At 37.0% G+C, this 14,974-nt stretch overlaps 1 long non-coding RNA gene across 1 annotated transcript; it reads left to right on the forward strand.

Moving 5' to 3' along the window:
* Window positions 1,240-1,647, forward strand: LOC110266574. Its single transcript, XR_002353990.1, has 2 exons — window positions 1,240-1,293; window positions 1,442-1,647. It is a non-coding gene; the product is annotated as an uncharacterized LOC110266574 (long non-coding RNA).

Here is a 14,974-nt window from a genome sequence, read left to right on the forward strand (position 1 = left end):
TTTCTCTTTGGATTTTCATTCGTGGTTTTACATGCGTTTATCACATTTACGTGTGTTTCTCTCTTTGTATTCTTGCTTCGTATTTTTCGATTTTCATGGTTTTTGAAATCAAGCTTTGAAATCATTTTGAAGATAATGGATGATTCAACTTCAGATTGTCAGCTGAACCAGGGCGAAGTTCCTGAGGTGTGATTTAGTTTTAGTTAATTATTGAATCTGAATTTGATGCAGTTAGTCGTTTATGATTGTCTAGCTAAATAATGCGTGAACATTGACTGTGAAATTAATGTGTTAACATTGACTATGAATTAAATCTAATGTATTAGTTTTGATTAATTTTGTGCATTTTATACTAGACGTTCGGGTGTAGATCAGAACTATTTGGGTGTATTTTAGGAAAGTTTGGGTGTATTTACAGTTTATGGCTTTTCTTGTTATTTTAGTTGAGTTGTTGTCGTTCGGGTGTAGATTAGGAATACTTCGGTGTATTTTAGTTGAATTGTTAATTTTTTTTATGACGCGCAGAAACTCTATAGTATATCCTTGTTTTTAACATGGTGTATTTTGCAGCCCCTCTATGTTGTTGATGGCCAGTTTTTTCCAAAGGTTGGAATGAATTTTAACAACCTTGAAGATGCTGCAAAATTTTACAAGGACTATGTGAAGGCTGCAGGTTTTCTACAAGAGTTCAGAGCACAAATAAGAAGGAAAACGAAATTAAGAATCAATTGATTGCATGTAGCAGAGAGGGAAAATATAAATTTAAAATATCTCCGACCGAGAGGACAAATCCCACAGCTGGTTTAAATTGTCCTGCAAGAATTTATATACACACATTGAAGGATGTTGGTGCTTGGAACATTTCAAAGGTCGTGTTGCATCATTCACATCCTTGCTGTCCAACTCAAGCAGAGATGCTCAAACAGCACAGGGAACTAAGCATGTCCGTTCGTCGTATAATAGAGAATAACGAGGAGACTGGTATCAGACCAAGAAAAACTTACCAATCATTCGTTGCGGCAGCTGGGGGTCACCGCGAGTTAAATTTATCGAAAAAGACGTGAGAAATTACATCACGAGAGAAGTGCGGAATGTTTCAGAACAAGAAGATGCAAAGGAATTCGGGAAATATTTATTAAGAATGAAAGAGAAGAATCATAATTTCTTTTTTGAGCTCGAACTTGAGGACGATTAGTCGATTAAGCTAGCTTTTTGGGCCGATGCAAGGAGCAGAGCTGCCTTTGAGTATTTCTGAGATGTTATTTCATTTGACACCACCTACAATACAAACAGGTAATATGTTGTTCTTGTTTATGATGCTAAATTAATGTTGTTTTATGAATCTGCTACAGAGGTGTATATTGGATGTTTTTTGGTATATAAAATCATTATTTGGGTGTATGTAATGATTTTTATTATGTAATCTCGTAATTTATTTCAGGTATAATTTGGTTTGTGGTTCTTTTGTCGGGGTGAATCACCACAGTCAATCAACACTTCTTGGATGAGCTTTGATGAAAAACGAAGAAATTAAATCATTCAAATGGTTATTTCAATGTTGGCTTCGTTGCATGAGAGGAAATGCTCCTAAAGGGATTCTCACCGATCAATGTGTGTCAATGAAAAGGGCTATAGAGGCTTGTACACCAACAACAATTCACCGTTGGTGTATTTGGCACATCACGAAGAAGATCCCAAGCAAATTAAATGGGTACGAGGGACATGCAAAAATTTAACAAGAAATGAGCCAAGTTGTTTGGAACTCTCATAGTAAAGACTCATTTGATAGGAATTGGAATAATTTTCTACTGAAGTATGGGCTTGTGGACAACAAGTGGCTTTCAGGTAAAGTTATTTAAAATCTGCAGCAGAGGTGTAAATTGCATATTTTTAGGTGTATTATAGCCTGATTTGGGTGTATTCTGCAGATCTTTACGAAGACCGTCATATATGGGTTCCAATTTATCTAGATCACCACTTCTGGGAAGGGGTGAGAAGCACACAAAGGAGCGAAAGCATGCATTCATTTTTTAACAAGTTCATTCCACGGAACAGCTCGCTTATCCAATTTGTCAAATAATACGATAATTGCCTCGGAAGCAAGGAGCAAGCAGAAAGAATCAGATGCTACAGATTTTTTTACAGTCATACCGTGTGCAACAAAATCGTCCATTGAAGATCAATTTCAACATGTGTACACTCACCAAAAGTTTAGGGAAGTCCAAGCACAATTCAGAGGAAAGGCGAATTGCATCACAAGATTAATGAACTCTGCTCTAAGCTATTCAGTATACGAAGTTGGAGAACAAGTTTCCAGCTCAATATTCAACAAGTTTGTGGTTACTTACAACTCAGTAGCAGCCCAAGTGAAATGACAATGCTTATTATTCGAGTCAAGAGGCATATTGTGCCGCCACGCCCTAAGTGTGTTAAGATTTGAACGAGTAACCCAAGTGTCACCGAGATATATATTGGAATGATGGACAAGAAGGTAAAGAGGTAACACACACACATCAAGAGTAGCCACAACGAGCCACTGTTGGAGCCAAGAAGCAACATGTTTGACGAATTGGTGTTTCGTTCGCAAAATATTTGCAAATTTGCATCAGAATCGGAGGAGCTGAGTGCCATTTTGTACTGTGCCAACGATAACGTCATGGTTGAGATGGAAGAATTGAAATCCAAAAGGAAGGGGACATGTTCGTTATTTCACAAAGATGCCAACTTGAAATCCGTTAACGAGCTTCAAAGCCCTCCAAGGGTTCGAACAAGAGGACATCCAAAAATAGGCTAGGTTCAAAGTTGGACAAACAGATTGCAAATGCCTCAAAGAAGAAGAAAACAAAAGCTCTAAACGAGGTAAAAGTGATGTTCCTTAAATAGGTGGTGATTGAGTTTAATTTTCTTGTTAATAGTTTTGCTAATATGTGAGTTTCTTATTTCCAGTTAAACCTTTTTGATGTTGTATCAGTGGTGCAACCAAATTCCAGCCAATATCACGGACATGTTATGAATTATCAGTTCAGGGAACAAGCAGCAGGGGATAGTTTTTTGGGTGTATAGTAATAGAATATTAGTGTAACGCTCAGTTTTTTGGGTGTATTTCTGAATTTTCTTGTGTTTGACATTTTACATTTATATATTTTCATATGCTGCTGTTTTATGTTAGAAATTATTGTTTTGTTTAGTTTTTATGGTTTAAGGTTTATGGTTTTAGAGTTTATGTTTTAAGGTTTTAAGGGGTTTAGGGTTTAGAGGGTTTATGGTTTAGGGGTTTAGGTTTTAGGTTTTAGGGTTTTAGGATTTTAGGGTTTTAGGATTTTAGGGTTTAGGGTTTAGGGTTTTAGGGTTTTAGGGGATAGAACTTTGGGTGTATATTGAAATTATTAGGGTGTAAAATTCCATGTTTTGGGTGTATATTAGGTTGGGTGGTTTAGGGTTTAGCGTTTAGGTTTTAGCGTTTAGGGTTTAGGGTTTAGGGTTTAAGGTTTGGTTCCTATACACACCAAACATTCGATATCAAGTTGATGATTCTCAATATTGGAGGTCTAGTGCTTCAAAGTCCCAAATGCATGCTCATGAATGTTTATGCCAGTTATATTAGTCAGATATCCTAATAGTACATTAACACACACACAGAGAATGCATAGAAGCATAGTCAGTCAGTCCCTTAGGCTCTACAGGAACGAATTGCTCTGATATGATAATGTAATGCCCTACCACACAGAGCCTTGTGCTTAAGTCATAAGATTGAGGTAGTGAGGTATTACGACCTCTAAAAATAAAATTATATAGATGTAATATAGTGAACAGGCCTGCTACACATACAAGCCTTTTTGGCTTACAAGCTATACAAGTTGGCCCAAGCCCAAGAAAAAACCACGCGCACCACTCCTTTACAATCGAGCGTAAAACGCACACGCCTTAATCACCCGTTGCGTTTTTCCAAAACACGCTCATTATGACAGACTCTTCCTCTTCTTCCTCAATCAAAACCCAAACCGTCAAGATTCAAGCCATATTCGAAACAAACTACGATTCTGAAGAAACGTTCCAACTCCTCGCGAAGAGTAGAAGAAATCAAGAAGAAAAGATACAAATTTTCATAAAAAAATCACCAGAAAGAAGGAAGAAATATTATTCAAGGTATTGTTTTACTGTTCTTCTAAGTTTTTCACATTTTTGTTATATCAAATCGAAGCATTATACCGTCAGTATTTCTCTCTCTATTTCACTGTTCTTGGTTTAGATCTCATATTACTATTTTGATGACACTGTTCTTCGTTTACGCTATTTTTCAATCTGTGGACTTTTACCTTCTGCATAACCCAATGCTATTTTCACCCTACTGTTTTCAATTTTTTCCACCAGTTCCTCTAATTGTTCGATTAGTTTTGGTGTTTCAGGACTTTTTTCCCTCTGTCCCTCTTGCGTCGTTGCTTCTTCTTGGCTTCATTCAGTTAAGCCAAGGCTGAATGATGGCATCGGACCTTCTTTGAGGAGTGGAAGTATATTAAGTATGAGGGAGGACTTCGGAGTGACATTCTGAGCTCTATCAGACCAATGGGGATTAGGTTCTTTTCCGAACTTGTGAATAGGAGTTGTGTCACTGAAGAATGTGTGAGGAAGGCTGCTAAGGCAGAGAATTACCGTCGGGAGTCCCACTGCAGGGAGCACAACTAAGGATTCGCACCAAGGGTCAAGAGTTTAAGAGAAGATGATACACACAACATTTTCCCCAAGGACGGAATAATTTTGCGACGAATGAGGATTCCCAATGAAACGGTAAAGAAAAATAGACAGCGGCTACTTCAGATGTTTTGAGCTGTCAGAGATGTGGAGGTCATCACCCAAATAGGCCGTGTCGTTATGGTTCGGGTTCGTGTTACAATTGTAGGAAGCCAAGACATTTGGTCAGAGATTACCCACACAGGAGGGATAGGGGTACAACCGAATCCGATCCTTAGATCGGAGGTAATAAGAAAATTAATAACTTAATTTTTAACCACTTTGGACAATACTGAAGAATGGTATTCACTAGTAACACATGGTTGAATGAAAAATCATAATCTATTGTAGACGACCCTAAGTTATCTTAATAGGAGGTTTGGCTAGCATAAACGATTAGGTAGGTCCTTAATAAAAAGTGATCAGAGTGACGCAGCGAAAGCGAGAAGCTTGGGAGGATGTTAGGACAGTTAAGGTCAGGTTGGAGCGAACGTGGGAGGTAAGTCGCTGCAAGGATTGGTAAGGGGCGAGAGACTATCCACTAGGTTGAGAAGGGAACCACTCGCGCAGACTCTTGGAGCGAACGATATTTTCGAGGGCGAAAATATCTGTTAGGTGGGTAGAATGTAAAATCTGGTTAATTATTATATAATTAACCATAAATTAGAATTTATTCTAGAAAATTAGAAAATGAAATATTATAGTTTAATGTGATAGAGGAAATTAAAACAAGAATTTTGATACTGGTTTTAAAGAATTTGGTCCAATATTGGGCCAAACGAGATGAATTGGTCGAATCAGGCCCGTATTGGGCCCAAGGCCTGTAACGGCCCAGACCACCACATCGGTTGGGGAGGGGAACGAAGCATGCCTTATAAGGGTGTGGATACCTCTCCCTAGCATGACGCGTTTTGACGAGTGAGTGTGGGGAGCTTTGGCTATCATCCCTATCGTCAAAGGCAAAACCGTGAGGCCTTGTGTGCCAAAGCGGACAATATCGTGCTAGCGGGTGGTCTGGGCCGTTACAGATGGTATCAGAGCCAGAACCCGGATCGATGTGCCAGCGAGGGCGCTGGACTCCCTTAGGGGGGTGGATTGTAAGGCCCACATCGGTTGGGGAGGGGAACGAAGCATGCCTTATAAGGGTGTGGATACCTCTCCCTAGCATGACGCGTTTTGACGAGTGAGTGTGGGGGGCTTTGGCTATCATCCCTATCGTCAAAGGCAAAACCGTGAGGCCTTGTGTGCCAAAGCGGACAATATCGTGCTAGCGGGTGGTCTTTAAAGCAGGGTCAGATGACAGTTGCGGAGTACACCAATAAGTTCGAAGAGTTGTGCAGGTTTTCTCGAATCTGCCAAGATGCTCCGAAAGACTTTGCTGAATGAAAGTGCATTAAGTACGAAGGAGGACTCCGAAGCGACATTCTGAGCTCCGTTGCACCGATGGAAATCAGAGTCTTTTCCGAGCTTGTGAATAAGAGCAGAGTGGCTGAGGAATGTGTGAGAAAGGCTGCTGTGGCAGAGAATGATAACTGAGAGTTCCACTGGAGAGGCCACAATCACAATTTGGCACTAAGAGGTCAATAATTCAAAAGAACTGGGAACTACCATCCGGATAGGCAGCGTAACAACGGACCAGAACCATGTTACCATTGTGGAGAAGTAGGGCATATCTCCTGATATTGTCCACATGGAAGGACTCAGGATGCCGGTCAGTTGCAACGAGGTGGAGGTAACTGTGAACCTGATAACTAAAATTTTTAATTACGCTATAGGACATAGAGACCTCGCATCTGTTCATGCATAAGACAGAAAGAACAAATTGAGACAGGGGGTGTCGAACATAGAACTAGACCTAATTGCGCTGCGTAGGATATTAATCATGCCTAATTTAATTTTGCTTAAACAAGGGGCGAATAGTCAATCTTTTAGAGATAAGTGAATCAAAATACGGCAGCGGAAGCGGGTTGAGTTACGAAGGAGGATTACTTTCATAAACTTGCGTGGCAAATGATATTTTCGAGGGCAAAAATTTCTGTTACGGGGTAGAATGTAAAACCCGGTTAATTAATAAATAATTAACTCATAAATTAGAATTTATTCTAGAAAATTAAATAAGAAATGTAATTTTTTTGGTTTAATATGATAGAAAAAATTAAAACAAGAATTTTGACACTAATTTTAAAGAATTTGATCTAAGATTGGGCCAAACGGACCAAACCGGTCGAACCGGATCCAAAATGGGTCCAAAGGCCCAACCCATTCCATTCACACTTAATGATTTAGCACACTCTCTCTCCCTCCATTAGCATTTCACGCTGGAAACTTGAGGAGAAGGGGGAGAGCTTCCAAAACATAAACTTCAATTCTCTATAACTTTTTATCCGGAGCTCCGATCGCCGCACCGTTTACGGCCACGCGACCACAGCGTCGAGCTCTACTCATAACATTGTTCAAGAGGTAAGCCACGTTTTCCTTCCAGTTTTTCCAGCCCTTAATTTCAAAAATCTTGAGTGAAAGTGTTGAGATTTTGAGCTCTTTGATGTTATAGGATCCAATTAACTTGAGGAAAATGCTTAATCTTGCCTCTTTGGTCCGCGAGTAAGGTAAGAATTCTCAACCCTTGTGGAATTCTTGATTTATTGTGTATGGGTATTAAGTGATTATGTTTAAATGTGATATTATGGATTAGGTAGTAGAAGTATGTATATTGGAGTTTGAGTGAGGTTTTGGAAAGCTTGGAACTGGAGCTATATGCTGCAAAAATCTGTTGGTGTGGTATTGAGGCCTTGGTGAAGCTTGAGGAAAAGTGAATTGGGAGTGTTTCGAATTTGAGCGGATAATCGACCAAGGTATGGTTTCGCTTTTCTTTATCTAAAATGTAATGTAATGTGAAAACTTAGGCTAGTGACTCTAGGATAGGAATTGAATTTGTGATGTAGTTGATTGGTTGAAATGGATAGTATTGCTCATGTGATTATTGGTTTTGGAGGGTGTAATTGATGCTCTTGTTGATGATGCATGTGAATTATATGTGATGATGATGATTGGTAACTATAAAGGTTGACTTGAAGTTGAAATTGTGCTTGATATGGAAATTTGATGTTGTATATTGAATATTGGAAAATTGGAAGTATTGGGTTGGAATTTGATGAAAATGGAGAATTGGTAAGATGATGAATGTGTATTGTATATTGTTGAATTCAAAATATGAGTTGAGAGTGGCTTGATGTTGAATGGCTAAGGTTTGGTTGATTTTAAAATGAGTTGGAATTGGTTTGTTTTGAAAATGGAGGTTTTGTAAAGTTTTAGGAAAACCATTTTTTTGGCCAACTTTGGTAAAGCATAACTTAATCTCCAGACCTTCAATTTGTGTCAAACTTTTTAAAACTAAAATTTGGTCCAAGATGTTTATGCCGTTCGAAGAACGGAGGAAAAATATTTTAAAATGAGGAAGTTATGCTCGATCAAAGTTTGGTGTGCAAACTGAAAATTCTGGACTTAGCAGCTTTTTGAAGCTGCTGCATTGTATGTGTATGCATACATACCATACGCGGCCATGCATTTCTGCTTGGCGCGCATGCGTACGTGTGACCTGGGGTTTTTGCGTACTCGAACTCCCTCATACGCGGCCAGTGGTTTCTATCTGGCACGCTTTTGTACGCAGGAAGAGTGATGCGTACGCGACATGGTCCAAACGCGCACTCACCCGTATGCGTGACCCTGTTTTCAGCAAATATAAGTTTTGTGTTTTTAAAACCAAATTTCAAACCTCTAAGCCTCCATTTTCATCCTTTTAGTTCTAAATCTTAATAGCATGCCTAGTTATGAGAAGAAGTTAGGAAAGGTGGTAACTTGTGGATGAAGTAAGGGAGGATTAATGATGACTCTTGATTAATGATGATTGTATGAGTTGCTGAGGATGATGGTGGAAGTGTTGTATATACCATGAGCTAAATGACTATATTTGATAATGAATTATGGCTGGTTATGGATTATGTTATGATGCCGAATGGCTGTGATAAATATTGATTTATGGCTAAGTATGTATATGTATATGATTGATGATTACATGATTATGATTAATTGAGGAAACTTGAAAATGTGGCGAGTATCCCGGAGATGCATATATGATTAATGAATGTATGTGGTAAATGAATCATGATGGAAAATATTGAATGTGAGTATGCTTGTGTTTTCTCTTTGGTTGTAAGGGTGATAGGGCACCGATACCATCTAACGGTGAGAGGGCACAGATACCCTCTAACGGTGACAGGCACAGATACCCTCTAACGGTAACAGTGCACGTATTTCCTCTAACGGTATTAATGCGCAACAGAAAGACAGTGTCCGGGTTAGCTACCGGACATGTCGGGTTGGCTTAATAACCGACAGATGAGACTCATCAGCCACTAGGATAGGCATGCATCATATGCATCTATATGTTTGTTTGGTGTGACTTGTTTGGATTGCCTAAGTGATTGCATAAACTTATTGCTACCTGTTTAATTGTTGTACATGCTTTCTGTTCGTGATTTTCTTGCTTGAAATAATTGTGTCCATGGAATTTTGGTTCCGTTGGCGGTTGGGAGGTTCGGAGGAGTTGGAAAGGGAAGTTTTAGATAGATTGAAGACTCATAGATAATTGCCTATTACTTTTTCATGGTTTAGTTATGTTTATAAGCTTTAAATATTTGTTGGAAGTTCTAGGATTGCCTTCGATTTTTCTAGGACATTATATGTTAGATATTTGGGCACTGTTATCATGTTGAGAACCTCCAGTTCTCACCCATGCGGATTTTGTTGTTTTCAGATGCAGGACGTGAGACTCCTCGCTGAGGCATGCTAGAAGCTTCTAATTTAGCGAAGATCTTTATCTCTTGGGGCTTTATTATGGTTATATGTATTTGTATAGATACTTATCATCTCTACTGTTTATATATATACTGTATTAACTCCTCTTAGAGGTTATTTTGGAGAAACAGGTTCTGTAACTCTGTCTTTTAGGTTTATTTTAGGTTCTCTTATATATATGTATGTATACTTATATGCTCGGGCCGGTTACCTTCGCGAACCGAGCTTGAGCTTTGTTATCTGTATTTTAGAACTCTTTTGTATATATCGATGTTAGTTTACTCCACCTTGCTTCGTCTATGTTATCGCTTCGTGAGTGTTGCACTTTTCATTTTAACACTTTTGTTTTTAACTTTCTTCAAAGGCTCTTAGTTATAAATCTTTTTTACTATATTATATATATATAATTTTACTTTTAGAGGTTGTAATACCTCACCACCTCTGTCTTATGACTTAAGCATAAGATTCTGTGTGGTAGAGTGTTATACCAAGAATCGTCCTTATCGATACAACTATTGATTTTCCTAAGACATGTAGAAGTAATGGTTGAGCCTTTAGCTACTTTTCTCAAATGTTGTTTGGGTATACTCAAGTAGTCATTAATTGGTCTGATTTCTAAAATCTAGTCAGATAGAGTATGTTTAGAAATCTTCTTCTCATGACACTTGTTATATTCACATGCAACTTTTGAGATACTGATAAATATGATTCTAAAAAGAGGTTCGTATTTGTTTAATAGATCTTTATTTAGTATCTACTGCATTTTAAAGTCATGAATCAGGGATAGTCTGGAGTACTTCCAAACAAACTTTGAGGCATATCGAAAGACCAAGTTATATACTTAAGGAACAAAGTCTCGGATAGAGATATATCTAAAGAACTTGAGAGATCTGAATTAGTAAGAACAATCTTTCTAACATATGAAATGCTGATTTACATTGGCCAATCTATATCTCTTAATTTCTCATATGATAATTATAATTTAATTTCGAGAAATCAAATATGAATCATCAAGTATCTTCATCTTACTTCATCTTCCACACAACAGTGTCTATTTTTGTTGAACATACAAGGCGAGACCTTTTTCAAAAAAAAACTCACATTTGCTATGAATATTTTCTTCTAGATTTTTTAGGAAGCTAAATATCGTAGAAGACTGTGCTCTGATACTGATTGACATTGTGAAGAGTGCACAAGAAGGGGATTAAATCGTAATTTAAATGTTTTTTTATAAAGATAAACTTACAAAGCTTCTCAAGTGTTTCCCTTATTTGCAGTGAAAATATATGTCAGTTTGTTTATATTGGAAGCTTATTTTAAGTTCACTGAAAATGGATTCTAAGAAATAAATATTTGAAAAATATCTTTTGATGTCTTTTACTAACTTTAGACAGACCTTTAAAGCGGTTTTTGAAAGAATTTGTTAAGTTAGTTGTAGAAGTTGAAAACGACTGTCTACTAGTTTACCTTGTGAGTCTCTAAACTTCACACATTAGATCTTTCTGTGATCTCTGGTCTTGAAAATGTTTAAGGGAAAGAATATCTAAATTTCTTAGGTTATGTTGTAGTCTAATTTGAGCCTTGCCTGAAATGGTTAAGAGAATATCTAATCTTTCTATGATCACAATATGGAGGACATTTCGGAGGTGAGCGAACAGCCACTAAGGTCCTCCAATGTGGGTTCTACTGGCCTACTCTCCATAGAGATGCCCGAGAGTTTGTGCGTAACTGTGATAGTTGCCAGAGAGCTGGTAACTTACCTCATGGTTATGCCATGCCTCAACAAGGGATCTTAGAGATTGAGTTATTTGATGTATGGGGTATTGACTTCATGGGTCCTTTCCCACCATCATACTCAAAATATATATACTGTATTAACTCCTCTTAGAGGTTATTTTGGAGAAACAAGTTCTATAACTCTGTCTTTTGGGTTTATTTTGGGTTCTCTTATATATATGTATGTATACTTATATGCTCGGGCCGATTACCTTCGCGAACCGAGTCTTGAGCTTTGTTATCTGTATTTTGGCACTCTTCTGTATATATATATCCGTGTTAGTTTATCTTCTATCTTGCTTCGCTTAAGTTATCGAGTTCGGGAGTGTCGCGCTTTTCAATTTAACAATTTTGTTTTACCCTTTTTCCTATAAAGGCTCCTAGTTATAAATCATTTTTACTATATTACATGTATCTAATTTTACTTTTAAAGGTTGTAATACCTCACCACCTCAATCTTATGACTTAAGCATAAGGCTCTGTGTGGTAGGGCGTTACATCGACTGCATACTCAACCCCACTGGGCATTTCTCGCACCTTGAATACCTCATTCTGTCTATCAAAGTAACTCACCATAATGTTTCCAGCAGCGATTAGATTTTCCAGAATATTTTCAGTAACTGACTCAGAGAATAAGTGTCTGGCTCTAACGCAAGACTCATCTTTAGCCCTCTTTCTTGTGAATGTTTCATTCGATCTATAAAAAATTGCCTTAACAAGTATTGTAACAGGAAGATCTTCAACACTCCATTGATACACAACCATATTTGTCATCATATGATCCTTTCATACGCCAAGGCATGCTGCTGGTTTGAAATCCGATCCAGCCACCAAGTGTAAGCCTCATCCCTAGAATGCAACCGCTGGTATTGCATTTCATATTCATCCCTTGTCTTAGAATAACTTGAGAAAAAAGATTCAAGATAAACACACATTAATTAGCCCATCTGAAAAGTGATTCATGTGATCCATATAATATTAAATAGAACACTACAATTAATTACCTATGTTCACCACAAACTTTTGTATGAATGGTGCCTTAAACTTCCTTAAAAAGTTGGATGCTATGTGCCTAAAACAAAACATGTGTATCGCCCTCGAAGGCTCCCATGCTCCGTTACAACGAGCAACAACTGAGCTAATAGAGTCATGTCAATCAAAGATAAGGCCCACTCCATCCCTTGCTACTACATGTGTTCACAAATGGCAAAGAAAAAAGGACCATGCATCTGACGTCTCACCCTCGACAACAGCAAAGGCAATAGGCACAATATTGTTGTTTCCATTCTATGAAACTGCAACCAACAATGCGCCTTTATATTTTTCATACAAGTGTGTGTCATCTACTTGTACAATCGGCTTGTAGTATCTAAAGGCTCTAATGCTTAGGTAGAAGCTCTAGAAAACTCAATTTAGAACTCTGACATCTTGAGCCAACTTATCCCCACGGTAACAAGGCAGCTGCTGATGACTCTTTCTTAACCATTGCTTCAAACCATGTGGGCAACGCTTCATAAGAGACTTCCCAACCACCAAAAATTTTTTTCACTGCCTTCTACTTAGCCAACCATGCCTTGCGGTAGCTAATCATATAGTTGAACTTTGATTGGACAACTGCAATCACAGATCGCACCTTTATGGATGGGTCAGCCTCTACCAATGGCCTAATCGCTTCTGCAATCATGTCCAAGTCCAACTTTGAATGGTCTTGAGAAATATTTGCTCTTGCACAGGTATGGCTGTCATTTTATCGTCTAATCTCTCAACAATATTTTCTTCGCATCATGCTTACCCTGATAAGCCAATCACAGCTGGCCCCATATTGCACACATTTTGCATAAAATGTTGTTGGCTCGGATTCATAAACTTAATAATCAACACCTCTGTGAATTGTATAATCTTTTACTGCCTTTATCATAGCCTCTCTAGAATTAAATTTAATTTCAATGACAAACTCACCATCTGCGACCACGGATGGATCTGCAATAACATCGAAAAACATATTTACACAGTGCAAAATCTTAATCCACAATCTTAACATATAACTTACTAATTAAAATATCATGCTCACAACTACAAACTTGCATTCACATACTCTGAAAACTTTGTTTCATTCATTGCATCGAGATCCAAAGCGCGAATTAAAGATGGCTCTCTGAATAGATGCTCACTTGCTAATGCATTAGCCACGTCTTCCACATCTGACTCAACGATGCTGTCTGCTTATTCCTCATCTGCATTGGGATCAACAAAATTGTAATTGCCTTCATATTTCTCTTTTCTTTCACTGTTATAACTTTTCCAGTCGAAATCCAGATCAAGTTCTTTGATAGTATTAGGTAACTGTTCGAACTCCACATACAACTCAACAACGGACACTTGTGATTGAGTTTCATAGTAGATTGAGAATATCTCTTGTAAACTTGCGTCATCTGTAATGCACATCACTTGAAATTGGATGAACCCACTGAATACTAATATAGGTTGTTTATATAAAATATTTGTCACATTTTTTGGCATATAAGGATCTATATTTTGACAAATATAACTCTTAAACTCTTTGAAGTAAACTATAAAAGAAAGAACACATATTCATGAATTATCACACATAAATATCACACATTTAGGTGTTTTTGATAAAATTTGACCATTATAATATATTTTTAAATTAATATTATTATTTATTTTTGAAATAAGAAAATTAAAATTATTTTTTAATAAATAAAACAAATAATTTAAATATTATAATAATAAAAAATAAAATATTTAACTGAAATAAATAATAAAAATAAATAATTACATACAAAAAACTAAGAAAAGAGAAGTAAGAAGTTGGATAGAAGAGTAGAAGCAATAGAAGAAAATAAAAACACTTGCAGCAGATGAAAACTATACATAGAGAAAAAAGAAGAGGAATAAAATAGTAGAAACAATATGAGAAAATATGGAGACTTGGAGGAGATTACATTCACGAACACTCATTATATAGAAAAAAATGCACAAATCATTACTGCCGTTTACAAAATAAAAAAATTTTTAAATTACGAAAAAAGAAATCGGCATTACCAATTTCATTTGTCAAAGCAAATCGTGGCTTTCATTTTCTATGGGAGAGAAATTTTGTTGTTTTACACAAATCGATAGTCTCATTTTGTGTGTTTTTTGTCGCTTACTCAAATCGCCACTCACGATTTATTGTGAATCTAACCACTCCTATATCCATGCATTACACCAGATTTATATAATATTCTCGTATTACGTGAAAAGTTTTACAATAACAAAAAATATTAGCCTTTATTTTTATCCTCTTTTTTATTTTTGGCTACAACACACATTACACTATTTATTTTCTGATTTTAACCAAGATTCAAATCTATGTACAGCTCTCTACAAATCAGGCTAGAACATACATTTACACTCACACACTACATATATTCACACTCACACACTATCTATTTTCTGATTTTAATCAGGACTCGAATCCATGTGCAGCTCTTTACAAAACAGGTTAAAACAGGCCAGACTTCATCTTTAACAGACTAAATTTATAATATATTTAATTAGTCTATAGTCTATTATAAACTCTTTTTAAATACTAAGTTTAACATGATATTGA

This window comes from Arachis ipaensis, chromosome B09 (assembly GCF_000816755.2).
Source record: "Arachis ipaensis cultivar K30076 chromosome B09, Araip1.1, whole genome shotgun sequence".
Taxonomy (NCBI): domain Eukaryota; kingdom Viridiplantae; phylum Streptophyta; class Magnoliopsida; order Fabales; family Fabaceae; genus Arachis; species Arachis ipaensis.